This window comes from Scylla paramamosain, unplaced genomic scaffold, assembly GCF_035594125.1.
Source record: "Scylla paramamosain isolate STU-SP2022 unplaced genomic scaffold, ASM3559412v1 Contig99, whole genome shotgun sequence".
Classification (NCBI taxonomy): Eukaryota; Metazoa; Arthropoda; class Malacostraca; order Decapoda; family Portunidae; genus Scylla; species Scylla paramamosain.
Window position 1 is genome coordinate 300,001 of NW_026973764.1, and position 7,715 is coordinate 307,715.

Here is a 7,715-nt window from a genome sequence, read left to right on the forward strand (position 1 = left end):
CCTTCCCCAGTCATCCCTCCACCTCCCCTCCAATCCTCACCCTCCTCTGACCCTTAGTTCACCTGCAGGAAGGCCCTGGAGAAGGCGTGCCGGCGAGCCACCTCCGTGACGGCTGCGGCATAGACCCTCGGGGCGCGGTGAATCTGCTCCACCACCTGCAGGAGTCCAGCCAGGCGCCGAACACTCTCTTGATGCATGGAGACGTGCGTGTCCGCCTCGTACAGGCGCCTCTCTATATACATTATCCACCTATGGGATCAGGATCGGTTAAGAGAAACAGGCAGGGAGGCAGGGAGGCAGGGAGGCAGGGGGAGGGAGAGACAAAGGGGGTGGGAGTTGAAAAGGGAAAATTTTGTAATGGAGGGAGAGAAGAAAGAGGAACAAGTGACAACACAGCTCAAAGTGAATAATGAAAAGAGAAGGACAATGATGATAACAAGAAAATAAGGAAGGAAGGAGAGAAACTGAGAAAGAAAACAAACAAACAAACAAATATCATTACCAAAAAAGGAACAGCTGATTCTTCTTCTTCTCCTCCTCCTCCTCCTCCTCCTCCTGCTGCTGTGAATACTTACTTCAATCTAACGTGCAAATTCTCCGACAGCTCTTCCTTTGCCTTGATGCATCTCCTTTTGATGTCTTGCAGCTGAGAGAGAGAGAGAGAGAGAGAGAGAGAGAGAGAGAGAGAGAGAGAGAGAGAGAGAGAGAGAGAGAGAGAGAGAGAGAGAGAGAGAGAGAGAGAGAGAGAGAGAGAGAGAGAGAGAGAGAGAGAGAGAGAGAGAGAGAGAGAGAGAGAGAGAGAGAGAGAGAGAGAGAGAGAGAGAGAGAGAGAGAGAGAGAGAGAGAGAGAGAGAGAGTTAGTAACACCTCCAGTAAGAATTTCATAGTATTTTTTGATTATTTTTATTATGTTCCTATATTACTACTACTATTACTACTACTACTACTATTACACACACACACACACACACACACACACACACACACCTTTTGATGGTTTTTCAACATGTGCATCAAATTCTTGCGGTGTGAAGTGCAGAGGTCAGGGAATATAGATGGGTCATTCACCTTCCCTGCCCTGTCCTGGTTCTTCAACAGAGCCTGCCAGAGAGAGCACAGGTCAAAAAAGCACTATTTTCACAATGAACCAAGAGACACAGGATAGTCAGAATTGGAGGGAAGGTGGAGGGAACATGGAGGAAGGTCTGTGAGGAAGGAGAAGTGTGGAGGTAACTCATGGAGAGAGATATGGAGGAAAGAATAGAGGGTGATGGAGGGGAAAATGGCTGGCGGTGATGTCAGACTATCTAACAAAAGCACTATTTTAACTATGAAGCAAGACTTGCAGGATAGTCAGGATTGGAGACAAGGTGGAAAAAACATGGAGAAAGTTCTGTGAGGAAGGAGAAGCCTGGAGCTAACTCATGGAGGGAGATATGGAGGAAAGAATAGAGGGTGGTGGAGGGGAAAATGGCTGGCGGTGATGTCAGACTATGTAACAAAAGCACTATTTTAACTATGAAGCAAGACTTGCAGGATAGTCAGGATTGGAGAAAAGGTGGAAGAAACATGGAGAAAGGTCTGTGAGGAAGGAAAAGTGTGGAGGTAACTCATGGAGAGAGATATGGAGGAAAGAATAGAGGGTGGTGGAGGGGAAAATGGCTGGCGGTGATGTCAGACTATCTAACAAAAGCACTATTTTAACTATGAAGCAAGACTCGCAGGATACTCAGGATTGGAGAGAAAGTGGAGGGAACATGGAGGAAGGTTTGTTAGGAAGGAGAAGTGTGGAGGTAACTTGTGGAGGGAGATATGAAGGAGTACCTGTGAGAAATTGCTCTGCTCCTGCACCACGTAGGCAGCATCATGCATGAGCTGCTCCAGGCCACACAGGCGCTCACCAAGACCCTTCACCTCCTTCATCTGTGGCCGGTCTGCCTCTCGAAGCACAGCGCTGACCTCTTGCCCCACTTGTTCCAGCAGCCCCTCACTGATCTGTGTGGCAGCAGCAGTACTGGTGCTGAGTGAGTGTGTGTGTGTGTGTGTGTGTGTGTGTGTGTGTGTGTGTGTGTGTGTGTGTGTGTGTGTGTGTCTAGTTGAAGTGACGCGGGTTTTTGAGGGTGTTTTTACAGTTGCAGTGACAGATTAACAACATTTCTGCATTACTGACAGGAGAAACACTCCTTTAAAAGGCTCCAGTTGAAGTGTTTCAAGTTTGTTTTTACAATTGCAGTGACAGATTAACCACATTTCTGCATTACTGACAGGAGAAACACTCTTTTAAAAGGCTGTAGTTGAAGTGACACAGGTTTTCAAGGGTGTTTTTACAGTTGCAGTGACAGATTAACAACATTTCTGCATTACTGACAGGAGAAACACTCTTTTAAAAGGCTGTAGTTGAAGTGACACAGGTTTTCAAGGGTGTTTTTACAGTTGCAGTGACAGATTAACAACATTTCTGCATTACTGACAGGAGAAACACTCTTTTAAAAGGCTGTAGTTGAAGTGACACAGGTTTTCAAGGGTGTTTTTACAGTTGCAGTGACAGATTAACAACATTTCTGCATTACTGACAGGAGAAACACTCTTTTAAAAGGCTCCAGTTGAAGTGACACGAGTTTTCAAGTGTGTTTTTACAATTGCAGTGACAGATTAACAACATTTCTGCATTACTGACAGGAGAAACACTTTTAAAGGCTGTAGTTGAAGTGACGTGGGTTTTCAAGGGTGTTTTTACAGTTGCATTGACAGATTAACATTTCTGCATTACTGATGGGAGAAACATTCTTTTAAAAGGCTGTAGTTGAAGTGACGTGGGTTTTCAAGGATGTTTTTACAGTTGCAGTGACAGATTAACATTTCAGCATTACTGACAGGAGAAACACTCTTTTAAAAGGCTCCAGTTGAAGTGACGCAGGTTTTCAAGAGTGTTTTTACAGTTCCAGTGACAGATTAACATTTCTGCATGACTGACAGGAGAAACACTCTTTTAAAAGGCTGTAGTTGAAGTGATGTGGGTTTTCAAGGGTGTTTTTACAGTTGCAGTGACAGATTAACAACATTTCTTCATTACTGACAAGATACACTCTTTTAAAAGGCTGTAGTTGAAGTGATGTGGGTTTTCAAGGGTGTTTTTACAGTTGCAGTGACAGATTAACATTTCTGCATTACTGATGGGAGAAACACTATTTTAAAAGGCTGTAGTTGAAGTGATGTGGGTTTTCAAGGATGTTTTTACAGTTGCAGTGACAGATTAATATTTCTGCATTACTGATGGGAGAAACACTCTTTTAAAAGGCTGTAGTTGAAGTGATGTGGGTTTTCAAGGGTGTTTTTACAGTTGCAGTGACAGATTAACAACATTTCTTCATTACTGACAAGATACACTCTTTTAAAAGGCTGTAGTTGAAGTGATGTGGGTTTTCAAGGGTGTTTTTACAGTTGCAGTGACAGATTAACATTTCTGCATTACTGATGGGAGAAACATTATTTTAAAAGGCTGTAGTTGAAGTGATGTGGGTTTTCAAGGGTGTTTTTACAGTTGCAGTGACAGATTAATATTTCTGCATTACTGATGGGAGAAACACTCTTTTAAAAGGCTGTAGTTGAAGTAATGTGGGTTTTCAAAGGTGTTTTTACAGTTCCAGAGACAGATTAACAACATTTGTGCATTAGTGACAGAAGAAACACTCTTGAGAACCAGGCTGAGTGTCCCTGTGGCCTTGGAAACATGCAATATTCTAACACAGGGGGAGGGGGAGCCACACTAATGTGACAACACTCAACTTGTTAAACAATGCAAGATTACAAACTTGACTCAATCCTGCGGAAACAGAATTACGCAGCAAGAATTAGGTGTGAATACCTGACATACACACACACACACACACACACACACACACCTGGGCCAGTCCCCTGCAGCAGAGTTGGGCAATCTGTCTGACGTCACTTTGGCTGTCCTTGGCGCTGATCCAGTCCAGCAGTGACACTTGCCTCACTGACACACAGACACACAGAGAGAGAGAGTGAGAGAGATATATCAACAATTATTCTTATTTACAACAACAACAACAACAACAACAACAACAACAATAACAACAACTTACTTTCTCTTTTTCCTCCTTCTCCTCCTCCTCCTTCTCCTCCTCTTTTCTCCTCCTCCTGCTCTTCCTCCTCTTCCTCCTCCTTCTCCTCCTCTTCCTTCTCTTCCTCCTCCTCTTTCTTCTGTGCTGTTCTTGTCCTTCTCTTCTTCCCAGCTTCTTCCTCTTCCTCTTCCTCTTGTGTCTTCCCCAAATGTTCAGGGAAGACTGGAATCCTTGCCAGTAGCTTAAGGTCCTCTTCAAAACTGTAAGTAGTAGTAGTAGTAGTAGTAGTAGTGTTGACAGACGGACACACATACACACACACTCCAACCAATCTTTCATCTCTTTCCTCCTCTCTCCTCTCTCTTCCTCCTCCTCCTCCTTCTCTCCCTACCGGTAAGTTGGCAGGAAGAGTGGGGCATCACACAAAACTATAGGAGAGACTTGTAAATGATAAAAAATATAAGCAAGACATTCTCTCCACCTCCCTCTCTTCTCTCCTCCATATCTCCCTCCAAAAGTTACCTCCAGGCTTCTCCTCCCTCACAGACCTTTCTCCATGTTCCCTCCACCTTTCCTCCAACCCTGACACACACACACACACACACACACACACACACACACACAAACTCACGACTGAAGCAGGGCGACCTTCTCCTCCCGGCCACTGAGATACTCCACAAAATTTTGCTGGAATGCGTCATGTCTTGTTCTGAAGGCTGCCACAATGTCCTCCAAGTTGGCCACCACTGCTGCCTAGCCTGCAGTAGTGGTAGTAGTAGTAGTAGTAGTAGTAGTAGTAGTAGTAGTAGTAGTAGTAGTAGTAGTAGTAGTAGTAGTAGTAGTACTAGTAGTAGTAGTAGTGGACAGAGGAAAGAAAGAGGAAGAGGAGAGAGACAAATTCATAACAATTATTTCTTCTTCTTCTTTGTTCCCTCTTCTCTTCTTTATCTTTTTCTCTTTCTTCCTCTTTACTTTCCCTCTCTTTCTGCTTTCCCTTGTGACCTTCAGAACCCCCTGTGACCTTCAGAACCCATGACCTTCATTTTGACACACTCACAACATTCAAATTTGAAAAACCTAACTTAACCTAACTTAACATAACCTAACCTAATCTGACCTAACCCGACCTGACCTTGTTGCTGCAGATGCTGGTCGTGAACAAGCTGGCGACACGTTCTGGTGACCTCCCTAGCGTGCTCGTAAAACTGCTGTGCTAACTGTGTCCGCGCCACCACAGTGTTGTAAGTGGCTGGCATGTTGAGACACCCCTCCACCTGTGCCTGCAACAGTAGTAGTAGTAGTAGTAGTAGTAGTGGTAGTAGTAGTAGTAGTAGTAATTCAATAAAATAAAGCTGAATAAACAAACAAACAAACAAACAAACACACACACACACACACAATAAAATAACAGAATATCAAGGAGTAAAAGTTGTATTTGGCAGTGGTCAGAGGTGAGGTCAGCCAGGAAGGTGAGAGGTCAGTGGGAAGGGCTGCAGCCTGGGGTGGTACAGCCAGCACTGGGAGAGTGACCACAAGGATGAGGGAGGGGAGGTCAAGAGGGGCATGGGGGGTCATGGCGAGGGGGACGCAGCAAGCGCACTGAGGACCGGTGGGCAGGACGACAAGTAGCAGACTGGGGCTTCAAAAAATTTAGGCTGAGGAAAGAGACAGGAAGGAAGTGTGTGTGGAAGAGAGTGGTGGGTGAATGGAGCAGCATCACCAAGGAGGCTGTCAGTGGTGGTGAGTGGGGAGTCACCAGGGAGCTGTGGAGGAAGGCTGCCAACCACACAGATGAGGCTAGCAGGCAGACACAGGCAGATGTGTCTTGTGCTAGGCCTGCCACATGTAGGCCTGCTGGCTTGCTGCATCTGCCTGCCTCACCACTGCAAGTCAGCCACCATTCTCAACCCTTCACCACCACCACCACCACTACCTACCCTGAGGTCACCGTCCCCGCCAGGCTGCACAGAGGGGGTTGGTGGAGCCGCTCCCTCAATGGCCACCTTGGAGAACAGAAAAATGGGGGACGTGTCTGTGCCGGCCGAGTAATGACACACCCGCTTGCAGGAGTCCAGTGTTTCACCCCCAGAGGCCAGCAGCACCTGTTGACAGTAGTAGTAGTAGTAGTAGTAGTAGTAGTAGTAGTAGTAGTAGTAGTAGTAGTAGTAGTAGTAGTAGTAGTAACATACACACACACACACACACACACACACTAACCACTGTCACCTTGCAAACAAGCAATAGGCACATAGCAATTCTACAAATTCAACAAACAACATCAAATATTAACACAACTCACAAAACATTAACAACAAACAACAAAAAATAGAACAAAAATCATTACAAAACACAAACTAACATGACAAGTACAACAAGATTGCCAGAGTGACTCGCGTGTGTCAATGACCCTGGCAGAGTTGACAAGCTGAAGAGGGAGGTATCCCAGACACTGACACACACACACACACACACACACACACTGCGCAGCCTGAATTGGCCCACACAGGTAAACTCAGTCAGTCAGTCAGTCAGTCAGTCAGTCAGTCAGTCAGTCAGTCAGTCAGTCCATCAGTCAGTCAGTCAGTCAGTCAGTCAGTCAGTCAGTCAGTCAGTCAGCCAGTCAGCCAGCCAGCCAGCCAGCCAGCCAGCCAGCCAGCCAGCCAGTCAGTCAGTCAGTCAGTCAGTCAGTCAGTCAGTCAGTCAGTCCATCAGTCAGTCAGTCTCCTGGCGCAGGCTGCCTCTCCCTCGCTGGCTCCAGCCAGCGTGCCTTGCCTCACCAGCCGAGGGACACACAGCCTTGTCACTGGTGAGTTTGTTGTGCACCACAGTCAGGCAGGGTGTGTCTGCTGGTGCACCCTCACTCTGCCAGCCCCTCTGCCATTCCTCTCACTGCCCAGGAGTCTCTCCCGCACCAAGCCACGTGACGGCCGCCACCCAGCACCGCCCATGCCAGGACCCACAGGACCATCACCCACACCCCTCCCGTCCGTCCACACCTCATGGAAAAACTTGTCTTATTTGGCCTCAGCGGAGACACACACACACACACACACACACACACACACACACACACACACACACACACACACACACACACACACACCAGTTTGGAAGAACTCTAAGCTAACCAAACTTAACCTAACCTAACCTAAGCTAAGGTAAGCTATCTGGCAATACTGACCTGTTTGTCTGGGGGCACCTTGACAGCATTGTGTATTGCACCCTTCAACACCTCAACACTGCACAAAATAAATAAACCAATTATTATTATCATTATTATTATTATTATTATTATTATTATTATTATTATTATTATTATTATTATCATTATTATTATTAGTGTGATTGTTGCCTCAGACTGTTCAGCTAACTAAAGGCTTACTCAATTACCTATGTAGGCCTATGTATATTGACAGGTCACAAAATCTGTAGGCCTATGTATATTGACAGGTGACAAAATCTGTAGGCCTATGTATATTGACTGGTCACAAAATCTGTAGGCCTATGTATATTGACAGGTCACAAACACACACATTGATATAATTCTAATTACATAAATACCTTTGCCAAAAAATACATCTCTCTCTCTCTCTCTCTCTCTCTCTCTCTCTCTCTCTCTGCCTACCTCTC

General features: G+C 45.7%; 1 long non-coding RNA gene across 1 annotated transcript in view; it reads left to right on the top strand.

Annotated features, from left to right (window-relative positions):
* LOC135099030 (uncharacterized) overlaps window positions 1-6,044 on the top strand; it is a 27,171-nt gene extending 21,127 nt beyond the window's left edge. The window contains exon 4 of the long non-coding RNA XR_010267578.1: window positions 5,231-6,044. This is a non-coding gene — a long non-coding RNA (uncharacterized LOC135099030). The remainder of the gene's footprint in view (window positions 1-5,230) is intronic.
* Window positions 6,045-7,715: the final 1,671 nt, after the last annotated feature.